The sequence below is a fragment of the Leopardus geoffroyi genome, chromosome A1 (genome assembly GCF_018350155.1).
Source record: "Leopardus geoffroyi isolate Oge1 chromosome A1, O.geoffroyi_Oge1_pat1.0, whole genome shotgun sequence".
NCBI classification, from domain to species: Eukaryota; Metazoa; Chordata; class Mammalia; order Carnivora; family Felidae; genus Leopardus; species Leopardus geoffroyi.
Genome location: NC_059326.1, coordinates 67,326,760 through 67,353,640, shown reverse-complemented (window position 1 = coordinate 67,353,640; position 26,881 = coordinate 67,326,760). Strand labels below are relative to the sequence as shown.

The 26,881-nt window shown below is 44.6% G+C and overlaps 1 protein-coding gene and 1 long non-coding RNA gene across 3 annotated transcripts in view; one reads left to right on the top strand and one right to left on the bottom strand.

The window, feature by feature from the left end:
• CLDN10 (claudin 10) overlaps positions 1-26,881 on the bottom strand; it is a 113,866-nt gene that overhangs the window by 74,196 nt on the left and 12,789 nt on the right. The window lies entirely within an intron of this gene.
• LOC123599330 overlaps positions 7,627-26,881 on the top strand; it is a 43,387-nt gene continuing 24,132 nt past the window's right edge. Inside the window, exons 1-2 of the long non-coding RNA XR_006713101.1 lie at positions 7,627-7,774; positions 16,616-16,774. This is a non-coding gene — a long non-coding RNA (uncharacterized LOC123599330). The remainder of the gene's footprint in view (positions 7,775-16,615; positions 16,775-26,881) is intronic.

Genomic DNA, 26,881 nt, shown 5'->3' with positions numbered 1-26,881 from the left:
CTGTACCTGAACTAGCTCCTGTCATTCTCCCTGTCCTCCCTCTCTCACTGTATCCCAGCCACCCTGGCCTCAAATGCTCCATACTTAGTCCATTTTAAGGTCTTTGTGTTTGCTGTTCCCTCTTCAAGGCATGCTCTTCTCTTTGCTCACTGCATGGTAACCCCTTTGATCCATGCAGGTTGCTCCTCACAGAGTCTTTAGGGAAAGACAAGAACATCTTTGGAACATTTTCTACTCTGACTCTACTAAAGGACTATGTAAGTAATGAGGATCTGGGGATCGGCACCATGCATCCAGTGAGATTTCAATAAAACATTAATGGGCTAGGGGTGGGGGGAGGCACCAACAATGCCAGGCAATGAGAGCTGAATTGTGAGCTCCAAAGACATACTTGCTTCAGACCATGATTCTGACCTTTTAAGTCCTTGCTTGGGAAGACATCCCGATCTCAGGATCCCCAACAAAGAATCCCTGATTTAGATTGTAAAATTTTCTCTTAGTTGGCTTTAAAAAATCAGCTTGCATTCTGTTTTTTCTCTTTGTGTGTGTGTGTTTTAAAACATATTCAAGTTCAATATCTTCTCAATTTAAACTCAGCATCTTTTTAATTCTCTTAAGACATCCCTTCCCTCTCTTCTTTGATTTTTCTCTTGGACTCTCCCCCACTAGTATTCATTCAGTGGCCTGTTTTCTTTTGAGAGAAAAATGTTTGGCAGCTTGCTCTTTGGCTGCAAAAATGTTGAACAGGTTTTGAGCACTTGGGTTTCCTGGCTGGCACAAATCCCTTGCCTTGTTACATAAAGGAATCCCTGCACCCTTGAAACTCCAGGGGAACACAGTGTTGGAGCCTCCCTGTTTGAGGGTTATTGGATAAGGTGCTTGTGGACGTGTAACTGCTGTGCTCAAAGACAACACGAAAGGCAGTGTTACTCACCACGAGCACCACTGTGGCAAGCAGGCCTGCTGTCCTCATTGTGTGGCCGGTCTGTCCTTTGCAGACTCACAGCTCCACTTCCTGCCAGGGCTGTGGCGGTTGGCGTGGAGCCTTGGCACCGAGGTCGGCAGCCCCTTCTCCCTTACACGCAGCCACACCACTTCCACATTCCTGGCACACATTTGCAACGTCCCCTCTCGCGATTTCTTCAGCCCCGCATTGCCCTCTAGGAGCCTGCGACCTAAAAGAGAGGCTTGCCCCTGACCCAGCTGTAAAATCCAGTATTCACCCTAAACTGAAATTCAATATTGCCTTATAATAAGTGTTATTCATTATTAATCATGCTTACTAATAGTCAGTACAATAAATGGTTTAATGATACAATTCATTGTCAGTAATAACATTTCACAATTGTACCTAACCTTTTTGAATGCTTACTCTGTGCTGCACTCTCTTGCTATGTTTCAACTCCTTGAACCCTCACAACAACCCTGGGGGCTATGCACCATTATTACCCCCATTTTATCACATCAGACGATGAAACTGTGGCAAGCAGAGATGGAGAAACTCATCCAAAGTCCCACAGCTAGGGCGCGGAGCTGGGCTTGAAACCGGGTTGTCTGATTCCCCGACTCAGGCAGTCTGACTCCAGAGCCTGCACTGGAGTAAGTGTCCCAGGGTTTGTTCCATACAACACACTACAGACAACACAATGAGACAGATGGAGGATGTTACGGACAGAATGTTGAAGCCCTAACCCCAGTGTGACGGTACTTGGAGACAGAGCCAAGGGGAGCAGTTAGGTTTAGATGAGGCTTGCTTCCTCCCTCTGCCAGGTGAGGACACAGTGAGAAGACAAGGTCTGCAGGCCACAACGTGGGCTTCACCAGGAGCCCAAACTGCTGGCACCTTGACTTTGGACTTCCCAGCTTCCAGAACTGCGGGAAGTAAATGTTACAGCTGTTTAAACCACTCAGTCTGTGGTATTTTGTTGTAGCAACCTGAGCTAATATAGGGGAGGGTGTTCCTTAATCAAATCAATTTCGAAAATGCTCAATATTTACTCACTATCTGAAAGGACTCGCAATGTCTATTAGAAAATCAAAGGCTCTGGAAAGTCCTGCATTAAAGAAAGCTCTTTAAATTTGTTAAAGCAGAGGTGAGTGGGTGGCTCAGTCGGTTAAGCATCTGATTTCAGCTCTAGTCATGATCTCACAGTTAGTGGGTTCGAGCCCCACCTTAGGCTCTGTGTTGACAGCTTGGAGCCTGGAGCCTGATCCAGATTCTGTGTGTCCCTCTCTCTCTGCCCCTCCCCTGTTCATGCTTTGTCTCTCTCTGTCTCTCAAAAATAAATAAATCTTAAAAAGATAATAAAAATAAGTAAGTTTGTTAAACCCATTGCTTCCCAAACTTTTTGAAGTGTGGAAATTCCCCATGTATGAATTCTTTACAGAACACACTTGGAAGGTGTTCCTGGGCTGAATGCCTCGGGTAGGATTGTGTGCTTGTTTCTAGGTGGAATGTAACTGCCCGGTGAAGTCAGAAGCTTATGTAGGGAAAGGTTTGGTAGCTGAGACCAAGAGGGGAGATGCGATACAGGCAGAGCCTGAGAAACGCAGGGCAGAGGACTGCAGCCAAGAGGCAGTGAGTGGCCCTGCAGGGGGGAGAAGAGCCCAGATATTCCAGAACATCCGGGAGGGTAAGTGGGAAGATCTACTACAAGGAACTTGTTCTCAGGGTAAATCTGGCGAGAACTAACTTCCAAGAGCGAAGTTAGGGCCTATCCTGGACAGAGGATTTGACTTTAAGAGCAGAAAGGCCATTATGGTATTGTGTAAATTTGAATATAGGAGAATAGGATATACAAACAAATAGCAGAGTTATTGTATCATCTGCCAGAAACGGCCATATGTGATACCCACTAGAAATTTAACACAGGCTGATGTCCTAACATGTCTTAATTTCTATCTAGGGAATTACAAGATGAGACCTCAAATAAAAGACCCAGCTGGGCAAGAAAATAAGAAGGTCTTGCTTGGCCACAAAAGTGGCCATTTATAGTATCCAATAAATGTTCTTGCTGAAGATATTGAAAGGACAGAAAGGGGGAGGATTAATAGCATCATATGGGGGGTGCCTGGGTGGCTCAGTCAGTTAATCGTCTGACTCTTGGTTTCGGCTCAGATCATGATCTCGTGGTTGTTGAGTTTGAGCCCCTCATCGGCTCTGTGTTGATGATGCAGAGCTTGCTTGGGATTCTCTCTCTCTCTCTCTCTCTCTCTCTCTCTCTCTCTCTCTCTCTCAAAATTAAAAAAAAAGGCACAATTCGGGGTTTGTGTCCTTAAAATGAAATATTAATCATAATTGAGCAGTTAGATCTTTTTAACAGTTTAAGCTTCTCGCAGGGTGGTGGGGGGAGGAAGAAGGGAGATCACCGGCAGAATGATGGCAAATGTCAACAGAAAACAATCAAATTGCTATATGATCACATAGGAAGATTTCATGTCTGCTGTTAGCTGAGGGGGCCTATGCATTCCATCCAAATCTCACATCCTGATTCCTTGTTGTTCAGAACATGCTAGAGGAAGTTTGGAAAAGAAACTGTTTTGTTCAGAGGTTGGCACACTTAGTACAATTCAGGCAGTTCATTTGTAATGAGTATTCAACACACAGATCAATTGTGCAAACAGATTCAATTTGCTATTTTCTTAAACAGAAGAACATACAAACATAAGTGGCCTCGATGATTTAACACTGAAAATGTTGACATAGTAGAGATAAACCTCAATGTTGAGCAAAGGGCTTCCCATACTCTCTTCATTGAAAACAAATTGAAAATTTGTTTGACATCAATAATTTTTCCTCGGAATTGGGATGTATTGAGGTTGAACACGTTACACGGAGCAAACAGCCTATTTTCAATTTTTTTGTGTTCATATATATATTCACCTGTAATTGCAAATTGCATACAAATGATGTTTTCTCTTGTGCAAATGCCAAGGGAAGTCAGCAAATGTCGTGATTATTAGTGCCATCTACTGGTGAAATGTAGTATGACCACATGTACCGGGTCTGAGACGCAGAGTTACTATGGGGGACGAGGAGTCAAGTAAAAGGACAGATGGGACAGGGATTCTGTATTTGAGAATGATGGTGGCTATGGAGTGCCTGAGTGGCTCAGTCAGTAGAGCATCTGACTTCTGCTCAGGTCGTAATCTCGCAGTTCATGAGTTCAAGCCCCACGTCAGGCTCCCTGCTGTCAGAGCAGAGCCTGCTTTGGGTCCTCTGTTCCCTTCTCTCTCTGCCCCTCCCCTGCTCACTTTTGCTGTCTCTTTCTCTCTCTCTTAAATAAGTAAATAAATAAACATTTTTAAAAAGAGTGGTGGTGGTTATTATGCTAAGTGAAATAAGTCAGAGAAAGACAAATACCATATGATTTCATTCATATGTGGAATTTAAGAAACAAAACAGATGAACATATGGGAAGTGGGTGGAGAGAAGAGAAAGAAACCACAGGAGACAGTTTGTTCTCTGTACAAACTGAGGGCTGCTGGAGGGAGCTGGCTGAGGGATGGACTAGTTGGGGGATGGCTACTAAGGAGGGCACTTGTTGTGATGAGCACTGGGTGTTGTACTAAGTGATGGATCACTGAATTCTACTCCTGAAACCAACATTGCACTGTTAACTGAGTAAAACAAAATTTTTAAATGGCGGTGAACCTATCTTTATGAGACAATTAGAAATTCAAATATTTAAAAGGTATCTGACTGTTAAATAATTATTGCTGATTATTTTTAGGTATGATGTTGGTGTTGGGGTTACGTTACAACATCCTTATCTTTTAGAGATTTGGGGCCAAGTCTGACCCACTATCTGTTTCTGTTTGGCCTATGAGCTAAGAATAGTTTTTATATTTTGGGCTGAAAGAATCAAAAGAAGAATGCTTTGTGTCGTAGGCAAATTACATGAAATTCAAATTTCAGTACCCATAAGTATGGTTTTATTGGAACATGACCCTGCTCATTCATTTACGTTTTGTCTGGGCCTGGCTGCATTGTGCTTTGCCAGAAGAGCTGAGGATTTGCACAGAGTCCGTGTAGCTCACAAATCTGAAAGATTGACCCCCTAGCCCTGTACAGAGAAACCTTGCCCACACTGCCCTAGAGCTGCCCTGTTCTAAGTGTGGCCTGTAAACCAAGCAATGCTGGCTTTGCCCGGAGGCTGTTAGAAACACAGAATTTTGGTCTGTGCCCCAGACCTACTGATTCCAAATCTTCAGATCCCAGGTGATTCCTCCTCACATTAAAATTTGAGGAGCACAGGGGCACCCGGGGGGCTCAGCCGGTTAAGCATCTGGCTCTTGATTTCGGCTCAGGTCACGTTCTCACGGTTCGTAGAATCCAGCCCCACACCAGGCTCTGCGCTGACGGCTCAGAGCCTGCTTGGGATTCTCTCTCTCCCTCTCTCTCTGATTCTCAATCTCTCAAAATAAATAAACAAACTTAAAAAAAAAAGGTGAGGAGCATTGGTTTAGATGGCTCCGCTCACCTCATCCTCTGGTCGCACCGTCCCAAGGGTGCAGCAGCCGGTGGGGACATGCAGCTGTGTACCTGGAGCTCCCCTCCCCCATCTAGGTCATGCCCTGAGGACCTAGAACCCTAGAATTCCTGCCTCCAGAGCTAAAGCAGACTGTCTCCGCAGGGTCCATCTCCTAGCCGGTCAGGGGGTCAAGATAAGCTGTTTATGGGGTGGGAAGAAGGTGGCTTGGGCTTGGATGTGAAGCAGGGTGTCCTCTGGCTTGAGTAGCAGATTCTACAGGGCACAGAAAGGGTCAGTCAGAACCAGAGGTGGGAAGAGAAGGGGGGGGGGTGCTAGGGGCTGGGGTCAGCTCCCCCTGTGCTGTCAACCTTCCGGCTGGGAACTCCAGACTGCAGGAATCCCAGCCTGCCAGGTATTTGTGAAGGTGTATTTCACCATTTGGGAGCTTGATTCCTAACTTCTAAATACTTAAACATATAGTATGGGCCTTCATTTCTGCTTTTGATGTGGGGCCCACCAATCTTACTGGCATGTGTGTTGCATGCTCTCAGAGTAAGCTATGAGGACCACCCGCATCAGAATCCACAGGGTTCGGAATTTTAAAAAATGCAGACTCCCAGGCCCCACTTGTGAGTCCCCTGAATCAGAGTCTTTGGGGCTGGAGCCTAGGAGTCTGCATTCCAACCAGCTCCCCCTGGTGATTCTGACCCACACCAGAGCTGCAGAAGCACTCGCAGTGAGGACCGAGTGGAGAAGCAGGAAGCTTCAGGGGAGAAAAGAAGGGGGAAGCCAGGTCAAAGGGAGACGCTCTTCGTAATACGGCCTGATCCTCCCCACCCCAGAGTCGGCTGCAGGGAGAGGCTTTCTGCCAGAACAGGGCAAGGGTGTCCCCCCGCCAAATGGGGGGCTCCCAGGGGCTGCCCTGCAGAGGGAAGTACAGGAGTCCGCGCATCATAGGGAGAAAAAGGAGCTGCAGGTGCCTGGAGGGACCCTCTGAACTCAAATGGGGTTCAGGCTGAAGCCACAGTGCAAATCTTTGGGCAAGCAAGACGTCCGGGGTCCCCCCTCCACGCAGGGGACATGGGAGCAGCTGGGACCGATGGTGTAGTCCTACCGGCATGGGTTCAGAGTCTGCATCTGCCACATGCAAGGTGTATGGCCTGGAGCAGGTTACTGACGCTCCGTGGGCTTGTTTCCTTGTCCATAAGATGGGGATCGTAACACCTGCCAGGCTTGGGTTCATATTAAATGTGATAATTCAGCAAAGACACATCCTTGCCACACAGAGACGGATAAGGGCTGGCTGTGCTTTGTAGAAGAATGTTACCTTATACCTCCGGGCTTCCTGATGCTTGATGTCATAGGCACTTGCCACTGGCTGATAAGGTGAATTTCCCTAAACCCCAAGCACAGGAAGCCACTTAGGCTCCAGTCACAGCCCCGTGTCAGACCAGTGCTTGGCCAGAGACACAGAACTCCCGTGGGGCACCTGAGTGTCTCAGTCGGTTGGGTGTCTGATTTCAGCTGGCTCAGATCATGATCCCATGGTTCATGAGTTCGAGCCCCGCATTGGGTCCTCTGCTGTCAGCATGGGTCCTCTGTGGCCCCTCTCTCTGCCCTTCCCCCTGCTCACACTCTCTCTCGCTCAAAAATAAAAACAAACGAAACAAAACAGAAAAAGAACTCCCTGGGGCGCCTGGGTGGCTCAGTCGGTTGAGCGTCTGACTTCAGCTCAGGTCATGATCTCATGGTTCATGAGTTCAAGCCCGGAATCGGGCTCACTGCTGTCAGCACAGAGCTCGCTTCAGATCCTCCACCCCCCCCCCCCGCCCCTCCCCTCCTCACGCTGTCTCTCCCAAAAATAAATAAACACTAAAAACAACAACAACAAGGAATGAAGCCTCATTTAAAAAAAAGAACTCCCCGAGCTTTCCTGTGAAGAAGCAACTCTTGAAGTCACTGTCCAGCTGCTCCCTGGGCACAATTCCTAGGATTTCCCACCCATAGACAGCACACCTGGAGGCTTTCGGGTTTGTCAGGAACGCAGGATTTGTAGGAAACCGGAGACAGCGGTGTCATACTAGAAAACCGCCACTAGGGGGAAGCAGAATCCACACATCCGTGTGAGGAGCGTGAAAAGGTGTGGCGCGCGGACCCGGAAGGGCACAGGAAGGACAGGAGGGGTCCAGGTCCTAACCTCCTCTCCCCTTGCCACGCATCCCACCCTCCAAACACCTAAACAGGAGCTGCTGGTCCTGCACTGGAAGCACCTGACCACTGTGTACCGTTGCCTCATCCAGGTATAGTCCATTGTATGTTAAATAGGGCGAAGGGCGCAGTCGTTCACTAGCTTAGCTGCAAATTTGAATCACCTGGGGAGCTCTGTAAAATCCCCGCTTTTGAGTTTTGGTCTCCATGAAGTCAGAATCTCTGGGGTGCGGAGGCAGGAATCAACACTTTTTATTTATTTCTTTATGTTAAACCTCAGGGTCTTCATCTTTATTTACTTTTATTCTTTTTAATGTTTTATTTATTTTTGAGAGAGAGAGATAGTGCAAGTGGGGGAGGGGCAGCGCGAGAGAGTGACAGAGGATCCAAAGCTCTGTGCTGACAGCAACAAGTCCAATGTGGGGCTCAAACACGAACCGTGAGATCATGACCTGAGCCATAGTCAGATGCTCAACCAACTGAGACACCCAGGCACCCCCTTTTTTTGTTGTTTGTTTTCTAAGTAGACTCCACGCCCAATTTGGGACTTGAACTCACAACCCTGAGAGCAAGGGTCACATGCTCTACCAACTGAGCCAGCCAGGGGCCCCAGGAATCAATACTTTTCAAAATACCCACACTGCGATTCCACACTGCAGCCAAGTTTGAGAAACATGGTTGTAGACAAAAGATCTCATTTCTTCCCAAATGGCAACTGCCTTTCATTGCCAGGTGCCACCTCCAAGAAGCCTCCATAAGTAACCACACATTCTTCTCCTCCATCTGTCCACGGGTCTATAATTGGTGCCAGCGCTGTTCCTATTTGGATGTGCATACAGATCACCCGGGGATATTGTTAATATGCAGATTCCGATTCAACAGGTCCGGATGGGGCTGAGATTCTACACGTCTAACTACGCTCCCAGGTGCTGCCCCGCTGCTGGTCCATGGACTACAAGTAGCAGGGTTTATGGGATAGCAGCCTCTTCCCCAAAGGCAAATCCGATCAGGTCTCACCCCTGCTCAGTTAACCAACTGAGCCCCACCCAGGTCCCCCTCTTCTTATATTCTTAATTTTCAAACATTCTGTCAACCCCCCACCAAAAAGCCAAAAAACAAAACCAAGCTTGTAAATACAGAGAACAGTTTGATGTTTGACAAAGGTGAGGGGTGGGTGAAATGGGTGAAGTGGGTCGAAAGGTACAAATTTCCAGTCAAAAGATACAGAAATCCTAGGGATGTAATGTTTAACATGGTGACTGTAATTAATAATACCATATTGTATATTTGAAACTTACTAAGAGAGTAGATCTTAGAAATGTTTACCACAAAAAAAAAATTTGTAACTGTGATGGTATATGTTAATTACACTTATTGTGGTGATCATTTCATAATATATACAAATATCAAATTATGTTTTATACCAGAAACACATATATGTCAATTATATCTCAATTTTTAAAAATAAGCATTCTATCAAAGGAATTAGAACCCTATTGCCTTAGATTTACCATATTACCTGTAGCGTTAAGTATCCTATTCTTTTAAAATTTAGTCTAGGGGCACCTGGGAGGTTCAGTTCGTGAAGCATCCAACTCTTGATTTCAGCTCAGGTCATGGTCTCATAGTTTGTGAGTTTGAGCCCCTCATCAGGCTCTGTGCTGCCAGTGTGGAGCCTGCTTGGAATTCTCTCTCTCTCTCTCTCTCTCTCTCTCTCTCTCTGCCCCTCCCCTGCTTGCAGGCATGCTCACTCTCTCTCAAAATTAAAAAAAAAATGTTTTTTAATTTAGTCTAAAGGAATTGATGTAGGGGTTTTTTTTAGCCTTTAATTTTTTGTTCATTCCTTTTTTTTCTTTTTCTTTTTTTGAGAGAAAGATCATGAGAGTGGAGGAGAGGGGCAAAAGGAGAGGAAGACACAGAGAGAATCACACAGGGCTTGATCCCACAATCCTGGGATCATGACCCGAGCCAAACTCAAGAGTCAAACACTCTACTGACTAAACCACGCGGGTACCCTTTATCTCTTGATGCTTGGATATATTTGTTGTGGTTAATATTTGGTGTTTTAAAAAGAACATTATTTTTTTAGCTCCTTACTAAGAGAGCCACTGGTTATCAATGTTTTTCTTCCATGACCTAGTACCATGCCTGGCACCCTAGTAGGCGCTCAACAAATGTTGAGTTTTGACTACTTAGTGAAAAATTCTGATATACAATTTAAAAAGCTGGGAAAGAGCTCTTTTAGTACTGAAGAATATATCCACAGGTCAAGTTGGAAATATTGTGGACACTTTGAGAGAGTTCTGTGAAAAGCCCCTCCTCTATCTGGTGTCTGTTTTCCTCCCTTGCTTCATTTCAAGACATTATCTCTCTCTAGCCTACACTCCAACAGTTCTTAACCTCTTTCAGATCCTCAAATTCACCAAAGTCTCTTTTGTTCTGGACTTTTGGACCAGCTTTCCCCTGCCTGGCAGCTCCTTTCCCCTTTTTATTGACTCTTCCTCCTCCTTCAGGGGGAAAGTGAAATACCCTTTGGCCAGCAAATCTCCTCCTCCTCCATGAGATTAGGACCTTCCCCTTCCCTGATCTCCCCCTCATCGACTTTCCTGTATCTGTTCCTTTCTCCTCTTCTTTCCTCTGTTAGCCTGGAAGAGCACCAATGGAGTCTCCTTCTTGGGCCCCCAGCACCTGTCTCAGAGCACAAAGTAGGGGCTCAAGTATTTGTCGGATGACTTTGAAAACACATAGGCTGTAGGCAGATAACTTTCCAAGTCCACTGGCTTCTCTTTTATCCTTGGGCTAAGAACTTAGATGCTAATTGACCTCAGATGAGAGGAGGGTTTCAGAAGAAGAGACAAGTATATGATTTAAACAGAAGACATCTGGAGAAAGAAGGAAGAAAAGAACTTGGCATTTCAGGAAGTGTACAGACAATGGAAAGTTGCTGTGATTTCCATAGAGCCTCTCCTTTCATTGTGAAGAGGGGTCCCTTGGATGAAAGTGGCACTGAGACTTTCCCCAAAGGGCTCATTCTGGCTTGTTCTCTGAAATGTTGTGTCTGTGGGCAAGGCTGTGTATAGAACTGAAGTTGGAGGGAAACACAGATTGTGTGTCTTGGTAGAAATGCTTGGCTTCTCTCTGCCACAAGCAAGCCACTGTCATTGGGACATCACACAAATTACAGAATAAAATCTCTCACCCAATCTCAGGGTTGGAAAGGACACTGGATATCACTGTATCCCCTCCTCTGACCTCTGCAGGAATTCCCTCTGTAGATCTCTGATAACAATTCACAGCCTTCTGTCCATGGCAGCTAGCTCCATGTTGGATTCTAATTGTTGGAAAATCCTCTTGAGCTCAGTGCTTTGTATGTGGTCATGGTATTGAGTTAGATAAACAAACACAAAGGAACATTTATAATCAGGACAATAGAAATTATGTTAAAGTAATGTTTCTTGGTAAAAGATTGTGGGAAAATTGTCTTAAATGTTTGAAATAGTCTCCAGTCATCACATTGTACCAGATACAGGTTCTCTTTGATTTATTACCTGGACAAGTCAAAAAGCAAAAACAAAACAAAAAGTAGGGGCACGTGGGTGGCTCGGTTGGTTAAGCATTGGCCTTCAGCTCAGGTCATGATCTCACAGTTTGTGAGTTCGAACCCCACATCGGGCTCTGTGCTGACAGCTTAGAGCCTTGAGCCTGCTTTGGATTCTGTCTCTCTCTCTCTCTCTCTCTCTCTCTCTGCCTCTTCTCTGCTGGTGTTCTGTCTCTTTCCCTCTCAAAAATAAACATTAAAAAATAAAAAATAAGCAAAAACAAAAGTAGACAATAAAGGCTGTCTCACTACGTATTCAGAACCAATTACTAAATATTTACCAAATGACTGAGCAAATTCTCATGAACACTTATCTTGAGTCTTGAGATTAAACTTTCAGAATGGACCTCCTTTGCTTGTGGCAAGAATGACCATATCCTTCAGCACTGACCTGGGAGAATAAGGGAGCAGGGCACAGTGACGTGGAATGGAGATGGCAGATGGTTTCTGTCCCTGCCCTGCCACTAACCAGCTGTGCCATGTAGGCAAATTACATGTTAGGCTCTGATGGATCTTAGTTTCCTCCTCTGCAAACAGAGGTAATTCAATCAGATGACCTGTAAGGTTCAGTAGCCAACCCTCCTTGGTTCTAGGACTTTGCCCTTTCCACCTAAAGACCAAAGCCTCATGAGTGAAATGAACTCTCAGGGTAATTGATCATTAGCAAGAGTCTAACTCCTACTAAATGGAGATGGTTAAGTTAAAGCAATTATGCTAAATGTAACTATGTACATACCCTTCCCTGAATTAGCAGAAACTTGAGTTAATAGTTGGCTACATCATTAAGCTCATAACCTCTCATTTCTACCTTCAATGTTGGCCAAAATTCCCCAGCTGTCAGCTGAATCTAGACTTTTTAAATGTTTCTATTTTTGAACCACAGTAATTAGACCATACAGTCCTGGTAGGGTATATACCAAGAGGAAAAAAAGAAACACCCCCAAACTGCAAAGAAATCTCAAATGATTGTCAGTAATTACTTTTTAACATGATTTCCCCCTTGATATTATGATATTTCCTGATAGTCAGGTACAGTTATTATGAAACAATAATATATTTAGTAGCAAAGGAAATTAAGTATTTTTTTAATTAGGAACCAAGATTTTCAGTGCAAGAAAAAAATATATAAATATCGGATCAAAATCCTGTATCCTAAGTTTAAATTAGAAATATTAGTGAGGAAAAAAAGAAATATTAGTAAGAATAAGTATGTTTTTTGGTTAAAAAAATTCTTTTTAGGGGTGCCTGGGTGGCTTCGTAGGTTGAGCATCTGACTTGATTTCGGCTCAGGTCATGATCTCATAGTTTGTGAATTCGACCCGGGAATTGGGCTAGCGCTGACAGTGCAGAGCCTGCTTTGGATCCTCTCTCCACTTCTCTCTCTGCCCCCTCCCCGACGTGTATGCACACACTCTCTGTCTCTGTCTCAAAATAAATGAATAAAATTCTTTTTAGCTCTGTCTGTTGAAAAGGCCTTGACACCTTGACTAACTGATAGCAATGAGCACCCTTAGCCCCCAGAGTGTGCTTTCTAAACACCATTTCCCGCTAAAAGGAACAGAGCTTCTTGGAGAAATGGCTGATTAATTTGGGTTCAGGGATGAGCTTGGAACATCTTGTCAAAGCAGCAAGCAAGGAAGTTACCAAAGACTACAGAATCATGCCCAAAAGGCTTAGGAACCAAGTTGAAGAGCCCATAGGCTAGAGATTATACAATTTCAGCACCAGAAACAATAACAACTGCAAAGGATTGAAACACGTTGAATATGTTAAAAATCTGTGAATTCATACAATTACAGCACGCACGCACGCACACACACACACACACCTTTGAAGGAAACTAGGAATCCAACTCATTATTTTAAAAACTAGGGGGGTCACCTGGCTGGTACAATCGGTGGAACGTGTGATTCCTTCATTAAAAAAATTTTTTTAATGTTTATTTATTTTTGAGAGAGAGAGAGCACGAGCAGGGGAGGGGCAGAGAGAGAGGGAAACATAGACTCTGAAGCAGGCTCTAGGCTCTGAGCTGTCAGCACAGAGCCCGATGTGGGGCTCGAACCCACAAACGCAAGATCATGACCTGAGCCAAAGTCCAATGCTTAATTGACTGAGCCACCCTGGCACCCCTGGAGCATGTGATTCTTGATCTCAGGGTCATGAGCTCAAGGCCCATATTGGGTATAGAGATTACTTAAAAAAAACAAACAAAAATTTTAAGGGTATACTTAAATAAATAAATAAATAAATAAATAAATAAATAAATAAATAGAAGTGTAAAAAACGGGGGGGGAAAGGCAAAATAATTGCTTGATTCTTTCTTCTACAGAACTATACTAAAGTTGTTATACAAGGTAACCAGTTTATGAAGTAAATTTCTTCTTTTAGAAGAATTTAAGCTAATACATGCAGAGGGATACTACAATTGGAATATCACTATTTTACAACCTCTAGTGAAATAATGGATTAAGGCAGATGGTTATAGGAATTACATCCCCACAGAGAGATAATCAACAACAAAAAAAGAGTATAGGACATTCTGCAGGCTTGTAGAAATTATTGCTCTTCAATAAATAACTTGCATAAAAAAGAAAGAGGGATGGGGAACCTATGATTAAAAGAGATTTAAGAGACATCAACTCAGTGCAATATACGGGCCTTATTTGGATCCTGATTTAGACAAACTAACTGTAAAAAAAAAAAAAACTAATTTATGAGAGAATCAGAGATATTCAGAACATTGCCTGGATATTTGATGGAGTTATGGAAATACCATAAATGTGAAGGGTGCAACGGTGTTTACGAGCCTATACTTTTAAAAGTCCTTATTTTTTCAGATAAAGACTAAAATATTTATGGATAAAATAATTTTGATATTATTTCGATATTGACACTTAAAACTAATTCAGCTGGGGTTGGAGTAAGACTGAGGAGCACACGGAATATTAAGGCACCAGTCAAAACCTGTTCCTTTTTGTCTATTATGAATATATTTCTATTTGCTCCTAAACCATGTGATTTTAGCTCTCCTCCTCTATCTCACGGGGAGGGTTCCCATTTAAGTCATATTTATTTAGTGGTAGTGATTTTTTTTATTTTTTTTTAATGTTTTTATTTATTTTTGAAGGAGAGAGACAGAACATGAGCGGAGGAGGAGCAGACAGAGAGGGAGACAGAATCTGAAGCAGGCTCCAGGCTCTGTGCTGTCAGCTCGGAACCTGGAGCCTGGAGCCTGCTTCGGATTCTGTGTCTCATTCTCTCTCTGCCCCTCCCCCACTTGTGTTCTGCCTCTCTCTGTCTCTCAAAAATAAATAAATGTAAAAAAAAAAAAAAAAACTAAAACCAAAAACAAAAAAGAAAAATAAGTAAAATCATGACTCTCATGCAAATATTAAAAGGCCATCATTCTGGGGCGCCTGGGTGGCGCAGTCGGTTAAGCGTCCGACTTCAGCCAGGTCACGTTGCCGCGGTCCGTGAGTTCGAGCCCCGCGTCAGGCTCTGGGCTGATGGCTCAGAGCCTGGAGCCTGTTTCCGATTCTGTGTCTCCCTCTCTCTCTGCCCCTCCCCCGTTCATGCTCTGTCTCTCTCTGTCCCAAAAATAAAAATAAACGTTGAAAAAAAAATAAAAGGCCATCATTCTTTATTATTTTTATACATTTTTTTTGAGTTTATTTATTTATTTTGAGAGCAAGAGAAAGAAAGAGAGCATGAGTGGAGGGGCAGAGAGAGGGAAAGAGAATCCCAAGAAGGCTCCTCACAGTTGGCACAGAGCTGGACCTGGGGCTCAGACTCACAATTGTGAGATTATGACTGGAGTTGAAATCAAGAGATCAAGAGTGGGTCACTTAACCAACTGAGCCACCCAGGTGCCCCATGAGTTTTTTATTATTAATTATTATTAATTTATGAAGGAATCAGTAAAACATTACACCCGGTTTTTATAGTCTCTACCTGACAAGATTCTTTTGTATTGCCTTGAGCAGGGATTGTTTGCATTGCCATGAACAGGAATCCCTTGTGTGACTATTTCTACAAGTTAACTTCTACCTTCCTGGAGTTGTAAAGTAGCCTAGGAAAGACAAGGGCTTTCACCTCTGTAGGGTAACACAGTCCTGCAAAGGATCATAATCCAACATTCCCCCGAAAAGATATTTGGTAACCCTCCTGCCCTTTCCACACCCTTCACAGTTGTTCCCTCAGTTGTGATCATTTACGAAGGCCTCCCACCTCATCCCTGTCCCTTTATCCTCCCCCCCCCCCAACCCACAAGACATCCTAGGCATGGGTAAATGCTTTCTGTGTATATTTTAGACACCATGAAAATGTGGAGAGCTTGTGATCATTTTACAGGGATGTGGAGGAAAAAAAGACCCAACCTGGTAAGCGAGTTTAAATCCCACACGTAAAGTGTTTTATAAAGAGTGGATTCTTCTGTTCTGTATCGCACAGAAGGACACAGTGCTCAAGCATTTGCGCTGTGACAGGAATGGTTCACTTTGATTTAAAAAGCAAGTTACCGGGGCACCTGGGTGGCTCAGTCGGTTAAGTGTCCGACTTCGGCTCAGGTCGTGATCTCGCGTTTCATGAGTTCAAGCCCTGCGTCGGGCTCTGTGCTGACAGCTCAGAGCCTGGAGCCTGCTTCGGATTCTGGGTCTCCCCCTCTCTCTGCGCCTCCCCTGCTTGTGATCTCTCTGACTCTCAAAAAATGAATAAATGTTAAAAAAAAATCTTTTTTAAAGCAAGTTACCTTCAGGAATTTGGCTTAGGAAGTTGACATTGTTTCATTTCAGAGTTTTTGTTTTGTTTTTTTTTTTTTTCCTGGAATAGTTCAGACCTCCCAGGGAATGCTGGGCTTCATAAACCATTAGTAGGTCAGGAAAACAGTCGTGCAAACAACACGGAGACATAGGGTCCGAGCATGGAAAGAACGCAGAGGTAGAATTCTGGAGATTTGACCATAAAACAAGAAAAGCCAAAAAAATTTGGAGAGTAAATGGGGATCAATGATAAGGAAAAAAAGTAAAGTGATCTTTGGCATAAATAAGGGCCTTCAGTAGAGTCCTTCCCTTTACTCAACAATTCCCTCGTGAGGGGTAGACATTGAGGACTTGTGGAATGGTAAAGAAAAGAGGTACTGGATTATTGTAGCTGAATTTTTTTTTCACTCAGGTCATGCTATTATTACCTGAAAAGAGCAAAGAATACAAAACATCAAGACAGGAGAGGAGATGAATGGAGGTCACTGCTAAATGTTCTTCCAACTGTGACATACTGCACTGATGGCTCCAACTCATCGCTTCTTATAACCAAGCCCTTGGACGCCCTTATTTTGCAGTGTCTTCCGTCACAATGAGGATTGTATTTCTCCATCCCATCACTCTAAGTTCAGCCATATGACTTGCTTTGGCCAAGAGGATGTCAGAAGATATGACATAAGAAGAGGCTTACAAAACCACTTGCCAGCTTGTTCCGCTCTGCTTTCGCTATGAAAAAGGTACGCCCAGATGAGCCGCCCAGTTGTAGGGGATGGAGAGGTAGAGCAAAACCAAATTACTCTAACCAGTCCCACCTAAGATCAGCCAACCCCCATCAGACCCCCAGAGGAGTAAATGAGATCCCCAGCTGAGATCAGCAGAGCCACCCAACTGAGCCCAGCTCAGACTGGCTAAACATCACAGGTGCAGGAAATGAATATTTATGGCTATTGGCCAAGAGGACCTATGGGTGTTTGTTACCTAGTGATTTTCTGCCCATGCTAATTCATATGCCAACCCATTTTTATCAGACCCTTATGAGATGAGAGAGATCTCTGTGCATACTCGTACATTAATGGCTGGTTCGTTTCAGGGAGTCTGGCTTCCCACGAGGCCACCAGGAGGGAAAAGGGTCAGATACCATAACTACAAATCCAGGCTATGTTTCCTATTTGGGAGGGATTTTTATTTGGAAACCATTCAAATTCGAGGCTAGTAGTGACATTTCCAGGAAAACTGAGGGCCAAAAAATGATATCTGTTATCTGGGAGGAATCAAGGTAATTTCTACCTGCAGAGTATTTGGAGCTTGAATAGAATAGAACAAACAGTGGTAGCAACAGGAAATGCCCCTATGTGCTTGGCCAAGTAGAAGGTCAAACAGACAACCAAGGCTCTCCTATCAGTTATCAAGAATGTGCAGAGGGGAACCTGGCTGGCTCAGTCAGCAGAGCATGTGACTCTTGATCTCGGGCTCATGAGTTCGAGCCCCACACTGGGGGTACATATTACATAAAATATTAAAAAATAAAATCTTTGGAAAAAAGAACATGCAAAGCACAGAACCCCAGACAACTTTGCTTTGGTCTTCCCTGAGCCGCACACCTGGCCTTTTAAAGAAAGAGGATCCATTTGCATCCAAAACTAACTCCACATTGTAGAAGATGGTTGTTTCATCAGAAGCAGATTTTGTTAAATTTATGAAGCTCTAAGGATTTAATTTAGCTCAACAACTGGTTTTTGAGCCCCTATTTATGGGGGAAGCCAGAGTCATCTCCAGAGATGTGGAGGTGACCAGGCATCAGACCTGCCATCCTCTTCCAGGTTTAAGATACCGTCCTCAAGTAGATAAATGCATGGATGACAACAATAGAGCCAGATACAAGATGGGCACAATAAAATGCTACTGGGAGACAGAGGAGAGGTTGGAGGGCATGGCAACACAAGGGAGGCTAGAAAGGAAGTGTTTTTGTGGGGGAACATGAGGAGTTTGGTTGGGGACCTGCTGTTCACAGCCTGGTAGCATCTAGGGTCTCTGCGTGTCTTACCTGCGTGTACATCAGCTCCATCGTTATTCTCCCTTCTGTTTCAACCTTGCCTTCAAATTTAAGACTTTTAGACAGATGTAAAGGATAGGAAAGGAGAGCTGGCGGAACCTAAAAATAAATTGGGTTTCAAAAAGTAAGGCGAATGTGTAGAGATGGCTAGCGGATCTACTAGCTGTGCAGATAGCAAGATGTGTGGTTTATATTTAAAGGATGTGAAATTAAAGTTTAACCCCAGGTGACACAAACTTTTATTGCTTCTAACATCATGTCAAATAAAAGCCACCTCTGGCTTGTTCGCACCTGTCTCCGACGGTTTGGCCTGACACAGTCCTTCTTGCTGCGTCAGATGGCATCTGTTTTCAGTATCAAACTGGAGACTTTCTGCTAAGTCATCTCCAAGCCCAACTTCACTGGCACAATATGTTGCTTCATAAATTAAATTAAAGTCGCAGGATGTTTTGGATTAGAGGGATCTTCCTTCAACCAGACCCGAGGTTAGTAAGAGAGTGTGACCTGTCTGGGCTAGAATTCCCTCATCCAAAACATCCAGAATATTTCACTGGATTAATTTGCAACTCACTGGGAGATTTTTGGTCCAATTTGCTAGAGATTTTCTGTCTGTTTCCATTTCTCCTTTCAATTCAGGTCAATATGCATTTATTCAGCTCTCTTATTGAAAATGATATGAAAAGTATTACTGAGTCAAAAGAATAAAGAAAACAGCAGATAAAATGCAAGGGAAGGAAGAAAAGTAATGAGTGAATAAATAAGTTCATTCATGAATAAAGAATTTATTCATGAATAAATAAATTCATTCATCCAACAAATGAACTTACAGAGCCCTTATTTTTGCCACGCTCTGAGCTAGGGAAGTACTGTGCAATATAGGGAGAAATATAAGTTACTGTTTCTTTTCTTCAGGAGCTTAGAATTTGGTTTTTTATTAAAAAATTTACCATTAGTTTAAGTTCAACTTATATTGGTGTTTAATCTAATCAAAAACTTCACAAAGAAATAAATATGAACAATTTCCTTGCACCTTTGAGAAGATGTTGAACATTCTTTGTGGGGGAAGTCTAACAAGTCACACGCACCCCAGGATAGGACATGTGTGTTTTGGTTGGATTGGATTCCATGGCCGCTAGCTAGTAGGCTACAGGAAGAGAATTTTTAAGACATATTTTTCCATCAGGGGCTATAGGAAATAATCCTTAGTACAGTATATCAGGTGTACGTTTTCCTTTGAGCAATGCTGTGAGCCCATGTGGCTTTAGGAGGAATTACCTTTAGCAAAACCTAATAGACAAGTAGAACCAAATGTTCCTATAGTTCTGAAACATATTGAGAAAAATCTCCATTTCACCCATCTATGGCCCAACCTTGCTTCTTGTTTCTCAAACAATAGTTCTTCAAGATTCAATGAAACAAAGTATGGAAAGCAACAGAAATGCCATGATGCAGTGTTCCTGAAAAGGTTAAGGTAGCTAAGGCCACTGGACATTCACACAGAAAGGATGATTATGACACTGATGGCATTTTGAGGGCTGTTCCACTGTCCCCATGTCTTAGTTCCAAGTGCTGTAACGAAGTACCACGGACAGGGTGGATTATCAATGGAAATTTATTTCTGACTGTTCCAAAAGCTGGAAGTCTGAGATCAGGGTACCACACGGGCAGGTCTGCTGAGAGATTGCTTCCTGGTTGCTGACCTCTCACTGTACCCTCACATGGAGGAGAACAAAGAGCTCCTGGCTCATAAGGGCACTAATCCCTTCAAATCCTTTCACTAATCACCTTCCAAAGGTCCCGCCTCCTAATACCATCACGTTGGGGGTCAGGAGTCAACATAAGAATTTCAGGGTGAGGGGACACAAACATTCAGACCATTGCACCCTCCTCATGTCCTCTTGCTCACACTGGAACCTGAGCTCCATGAGGACAAAGACCTTTGTCTTGTTTTCTGCTGTGTCTCCAGTGCCCAGAACAATAGGTAGCACATAGTAGGGGCTCAATAAATATTGTACAATGAATGACTGGGCAGATTAATGTTTCTCCTGCCCTGGCTAAGACAAATGTTGGATCCGAAGCTAAAGACCAAGAAAAGAGAACTTCCTTGCTTCTTCCGTGCCCCTTGTGCCGTCTGACTTCCCTCTGCTGTACTTCATCCATCCACCCAGCGCTCTGAGCTGAACCTGCCTCATTTTCCTGGTGCTCTGCTACCTGTTGGAGTTATAAAGATGAAAAGAATAAGGCACAAGCCCTCAAGGAGAACGCAACCTCCGTTCTAAGAGAGGACCCTGAGGAAAGGTGAGACGAGAAGGGAACTGATACATCCCAAATGTGAAACATAGGACTAGCAGGGTTTCTGGGCAAGAAGGAATCCAAGAGAACAATGGAAAGTGAGGTGACTTGTGATTGGACAAAGGTGAACTGTCCATCATTGAAAAGATCAAGGAATGAGGAGGTCTAATATGTCCTGGATCCCAGGAGTCCAGGACCATGATCAAGACTGAGTTCCAAGCTGCAAGAAGCTAACAGGTAGCAGGAGAAACGAAGCAGATGTACTGGTGATAGTGAGACAAAGTAGTGTGAAACCGGAGCCATAGGAAAAGTGCCGTCACCTGTGAGGCAGATCGAAAGGAGGAAGCATATTTTCTCTGGCTGGCTTCCATGTTGTCATATTGTACCTGCTATGTGTAAGACGGTAAAGGGAAAACAAAGGCAATGAGGCTGGAGCCTGTCCTGCTAGATCTAAGTCTAGGGGAGATACAGCACGTTCCTCCGTAACCAGCCATATACTGAGGCTGGCTTCCCCGGCTCACACCAGCTCTTGAGAGCCAATTGTTAAATTTTCAGGAACTTTGCATGCCCATTTTTAAACGCAGCCTTTAAAAAAGATTGGGGCACCTGGGTGGTTCAGTTGGCTGAGCATCCAACTCTTGATTTTGACTCAGATCATGATCCCAGGGTCGTGGTATCGAGTCCTGAGTTGGGCTCCATGCTGAGCATGGAGCCTGCTCTAGATTCTCTCTCTGTCTCTCTGTCTCTGTCTCTGTCCCTCTCCTTCTGGCCCTTTCCCCCACCCACATGCTCTCTCTCTCTAATAAAATAAAATAAAATAAAATAAAATAAAATAAAATAAAATAAAATAGTATGTAATGAAATAAGTTATCTTGAAGACAAAGGTAATAAATACTCAAAACACATCACTTCCTAAATCATTCTCTATGCTCTGGAGGCTTTCAGGTCTATTACATCCACACGACTTTGTGCCAGTGCACGTATCTTCCCAACTCTGTGTTCAAGAACATCACGTGGGTAGCTTGAAATTGCCATGTTAGGAGTATTCACACCATTTACACCACAGAGATTGGCAAGTGCTGCAAACCTAGACTTAGTTCAATGTTTTCATTTTCTTGTCTTAAGAAAATGATAAAGTGTTTCAAATGCAGATCAGACTTCAAAACGTGACATGTCTACAGTCACTGCATTGTGGATAGCACAAAAAATGGTGGAAATATTCCTCCAATATTCAAATTCATTATCAAATACAGCAAAGAAGGGAAAGCCTGGGGGAGGGGCGCCAGTTCCCTAGGAGATCACAGGCTTCATGGAGGGGAGGCCCAAGGCAGAGAAAATCAAGGGACCCGTGTCCTTGGAGGCCCTTGGCTTTACTTGCCCAGTTGGTCCCTAGAGAGAGAAGGGAGGCAGCTTTCTAACAGTAATGAGGCCCCTGCCTGAGCCCGTTCCTGTGGCCTGTTTCCTGGGGACCAGGTGGAAAACAGGCTCAGAGAACCACAAAAAGATGTATGAAGACAGGGTAAGCCCAGGAATCATCGAAGCCTCCAGAAATGGGAATATTCAACTTCTTTTGTGGCTCCAGAGTCCAGGCAGTACAGAACAAACTGTAGAGAAGGCAGGAAAGTCCCACTAGCAGAAAAAAATCAACAAGCCAGGGATTTCTGTAAAATGACTTTTTTTTTAACTGGACTTGCAGGCTTGAAATTCAAACTTGATTATGAAGGGGGGATGGAATTAGGTACCACACTGCCCCCAAAATATCCCTTTGCATTTAAAAATCACATACTGCAGGCACACAGAGCTGGACAGCACTCTTTGCCATCAGTGTCTATTCAGATCCACAAGTTTTCACTGGACCAAGTTTTCTGAAAGGAACTGGGACCCTGACAGCCTCTCTACATCTTCCTTTCACACACACACACACACACACACACACACACACAAGCGCACGTGCACGCACACACTGCCCTCTACTACTATCTCCACTGAGCCCCCAAGATGGGGCCAGACTGCAAAAAGGGGAACAGTTTCCTTCCCAGCCTTCAGTCAACCCCCAAAAAGGGTGGGGAGAGAGGGAGAAGAGCCTAAGGCCATGACCTGGTCCCAGCATCAGGCTTCTTTAAATTGTTAGGATTGCAGGGTCCTGGCCCAACGTGGCCCCAACATGAGCCATCTCCTGACTTCACCATCCTGGCTGCGGGTATATTTTGTGAGAAACGTGTACCCAGAGGTGAATTGAAATTGCTACCAGTCTTGGGATCCTTGGGACAGTCTACCTGAAGTTAACACAAGGAGGGAGGAGAGAAGGAGACAGAGTAGATACAGGGACATGCGAGGCCAGCAGTGCTGGGAATATGACCTTGAGGGAGAAAAGACGGCAGGGGAATTCTAAGTGGGAGGAGCTTATGCACAGCAGTGTTGTGGGGAGAGGGAAGCAGGGGTCTCTCTAGAAGCCACAACTGCATAGAAAACATAGGAAAACAGCAGGTAGGAGATGAGGAGATGATTACAAGCATCACTAGGGAAGCTCCAAAATATTGAGAGCAGGACCCCTGAAAAAGTCTGATTTCTGCCTGGAGTGCACTTGAATTGGGGCACAAATGTACGACGATAGCCTTGGTCCCCACACACTGGTACAGTGGAGAGCATCACTTTTACATATAGGAAAAACAAAATAAAAGTCATGAGACATAAGAGAGGTTAAAAGGTAATAAATAAATACATGCTGATTAAAGGGCGAGTCAAGATTTATAAATAGGAAGAGAAGACCTGTGAATTAAGTTTGTAATAAAAGAGAATCACAAATACTTTACGAAGCTAAGGAAATACAGCAGAGTGGCAGGATGTGTGTGGGGTTGGGGAACCGGGTAACTAAGAGAAAATCCTGACAGAAAAAAAAATTCCAGGAAGGAAATAGCTTATTGTTAGAAAATGATTTTCCACTCCTCATCTCCACCGTGTGAGTTAAAATAAAGTAAGACATGTAAAAGCGGGACTATTTCCAAAGCAATCATCCTCAGACCTGTTTTGTAATACAGATAACCCAGCCGGTACCCAGCTATCTCGAGAAGGTTAGGGCTTGTAATTTAGGCTCTGCTGTCAGTGAATGACACTTTCTGTTTACCCTGCACTTTCTACCGATTGCTCATAACGTGCAGAAACTTGAACCCTCACAGAAATGGCCATGCGGTCCCGCCAGTCTCCAGAATCCAGCAGATGAGGAGCTGGAGAGGTCTTTTTTCCGCTGAATGTGGCCACGCGTGGCTGCGTGATTCATGGACAAGACCCACAGCCACATCCATATCTCCCAGCCATTAACTACCAAGAGGCGGACTCAGCCCAGAACCACTCACAGTATAGAAAATCCTCAGAGAGTGAGGCTGTTCAAATAATTAGAATAATCAGAGTCGTTTTGATCTCATTCTGATTTCTCAGTTCACCTTTCAAATGCAGGCTGTTTTCGATGGCCCAAAGAGAACATTGTGAATGGTGCCTGAGATTTCTCCTAATGTTAACATCTGAATGAGAGGACCGTATGTGATCTTACAGCGAAGGAAAACAAGATCAGGGAGAAGGGTAGGGATCACGGAAATGTCCCAAATGCCAGAAATTGCCATTGGTAAGCTTGGTAGCAAACCCCAGGTAAATTCTAGAATAGATAATTAAAGAGATGGTTTGCTCTCAGTAAAGAAAGAAGGTCCTGTCAGGAGCCAGCATGATTCCTAAAAGCAGGAAGCACCGAATTAGACACTCCCTTTTGATGAGGGTGGTTACTGGGTTCCTAAGATGCCTCACAACTTCTAGCACACCATGCTTTGGGACAGGAAGCAGAGGCACGGGCCTGGTAGACCCCCAGATAGGCTCAATGATGGCACCGAGGATGGCGGCCAGCCCCTGTGGTCCTGTCCTTGCAACCATTCATTCAACCCGACCAAAAATTCACCAACTCAGCATGCACCTTCAGAGCATGGATTTTATGCAGGGCACTCTTCCAGGCAAGGGATAGAAAGACTTTGTTCCACCTCTGTTTTCACAGGGTTTATAATCGAGTGGTGGCAAAAAACAAGTACACAAGTAACCACAATACAAGCCAGAGAAACAAAATCACAATAAGGAAGGTACCCAATGCCATGGGGGGGGGGGGGGCAGATGGAGACAAAGGTCCCTTCTGGTTAGAAGATTAAAAAGCCTTTGCATGAGAGGTGGAATCTAAGGTAGAGGTTGAAGGGAGAGAGACGTGAGGGATGACGATTTGCCCCAAATGGCGTGAGCAGAGGCACAGACTAGGAAAAAGATTAAGCACAAGGCAGTCTGGTTGCAGCAGGGAGACTAGAAAGTCAGCACTGGGGGCGCCTGGGTGGCTCAGTCGGTTGAGCATCTGACTTCAGCTCAGGTCACGATCTCGCGGTTCGTGGGTTCGAGCCCCGCGTCGGGCTCTGGGCTGATGGCTCAGAGCCTGGAGCCTGCTTCGGATTCTGTGTCTCCCTCTCTCTCTGCCCCTCCCCCATTCATGCTCTGTCTCTCTCTGTCTCAAAAATAAATAAACATTACAAAAAAAATTTTTTTAATTAAAAAAAAAAAAAAAGCACCGTCGTGGTGTGTTCCTTTTGCTGGGAATTATCCACGGCGCATCCTCGGTGGATGGACAATGGACTGGGTTCAGGAGTCACAGTCTGACATTTGAATCCTGCCCGGGACACCACCTTAGCCATGAAATTGAGCCACTTATGTGACTTCCCTAAACTCTAGTTACCTCACCTATAGAACAGATGTGACTGTAGTGCCCGCCTCAGATGGTCACTCTGGGAATTAAATGAGATGCTATGTAAAGTGGGGTCTGGCACGGTCCCTAAATGCAGTGAATAAAGGCCAAAATTAAATGGGAAAGTCTCCCTTTTCAAGTTTGACCTGGCGAATTTTAGAGCAAGTAGAAGAGCAGAAAAACCTTTTTTTTTTTTTTTTTGATGTTTATTTATTTTTGAGAGAGAGAGAGAGAGAGAGAGAGAGAGCAAGCAGGGGAGGAGCAGAGAGAGAGGGAGACACAGAATCTGAAGCAGCCTCCAGGTTCTGAGCTGTCAGCAAGAGCCTGATGTGGGGCTCAAACCCCCAGTGGTGAGATCATGACCTGAGCAGAAGTCAGACACTTAACCGACTGAGCCACCCAGGTGCTTTGAAAAATCCGTCTTTCTAATATCTGGTCCCAATCTAGTTCAGCAGGGAGCACCCGGAGACTGAGCCCAGGTAGGCAATTGGCTGAACCAGAGACAAGGCAAACCTCCCAACCGGGAGAAGAGGAGGGTGTGGCGGGCAGATTCTGCAGGATTAGGCAAGTGACTGGATATGGGGTCTGAAGAAGCCCAGGCAGGCATTACGTGACTCCAGGTTTCTAGCCTAGGTGACCAGCTGAGTGGTGGTTTCATCCAAACAAGCAGGAAAGTCAGGAGGGGGTTGTGGGGAGGAGACAAAGAAAATAGCATGGAATTCCGAAGAGGGAAAGCTTGGTGAAAGCCTGGAGTCAGCAGTTTGAAAGAAGCAAGGGCGGGGCGCCTGGGTGGCTCCAAGGGTTGAGCCTCCAACTTCCGTTCAGGTCATGATCTTCTGGTTCGTGAGTTTGAGCCCTGCGTCGGGCTCTGTGCTGACAGTTCAGGGCCTGGAGCCCGCTTCGGATTCTGTGTCTCCCTCTCTCTCTGCCCCTCCCCCACTCATGCTCCGTCTCTCTCAAAAATAAATGAAAGAAAGAAAAGAAATATGTGCAGCCATCTGGAATTCTGGGGCAGGAGCGGGGAAGGGTAGGAGTAAACCCACAGAGACCACAGGGAATATGCTGCAGGTTTTTAGATGATGCTAAGCTGGGAAAGTAGCTAACATAAAGATGACCAAATTTCATGATTTAAGGCAGTCTTAAAAGACTAGAATTGTGGTTTGGAGCAAACAACAATAATGGCTAACTCATATGTATATCAACTCATTTAACCTTCTCATAGGGAAAATATTATTAACCTCATTTTAAAGATAAGGAAACTGAAAGAGGTTAAGTAACTAGACAAAGGTCACGCAGCTAGTAATGACAGGCCTGGGATTTGAACAGGAAGTCAGGTTTCAAGGTCCCTACTCTGAAAGGAAGGAGACGAGGGAGGGAGATAGAAAGGAGGAAGGCGGGAAAAAAGGAAGGAAGGAAGATAAGAAAAGGAAAGGAAAGGAGGAAGGGAGGAAACTGATCATTATGGAGGATTCACAACGTGCCAGGCCCCAAATTTCACCTGTACTTAGCAAGCTAGGAGACCCAGAAGGAGGCAAGGTGATTAAAAGTACATCTAGTAGACAAAGAGGACAGTGTGGTGGAGACTACTCCAGGGCTGTGAGAGGCATCGAGGATGAGGCCAGAAGCTAAGTTTCCTCTGCTGACCCCTGCTTCAGTGTGAATTTCTTCCTATTCTGGTGCTGACGAGCAGCGATCTTCAACTTTCGGTCCAGTGGTTCCACATTTCTAACTGTTCGC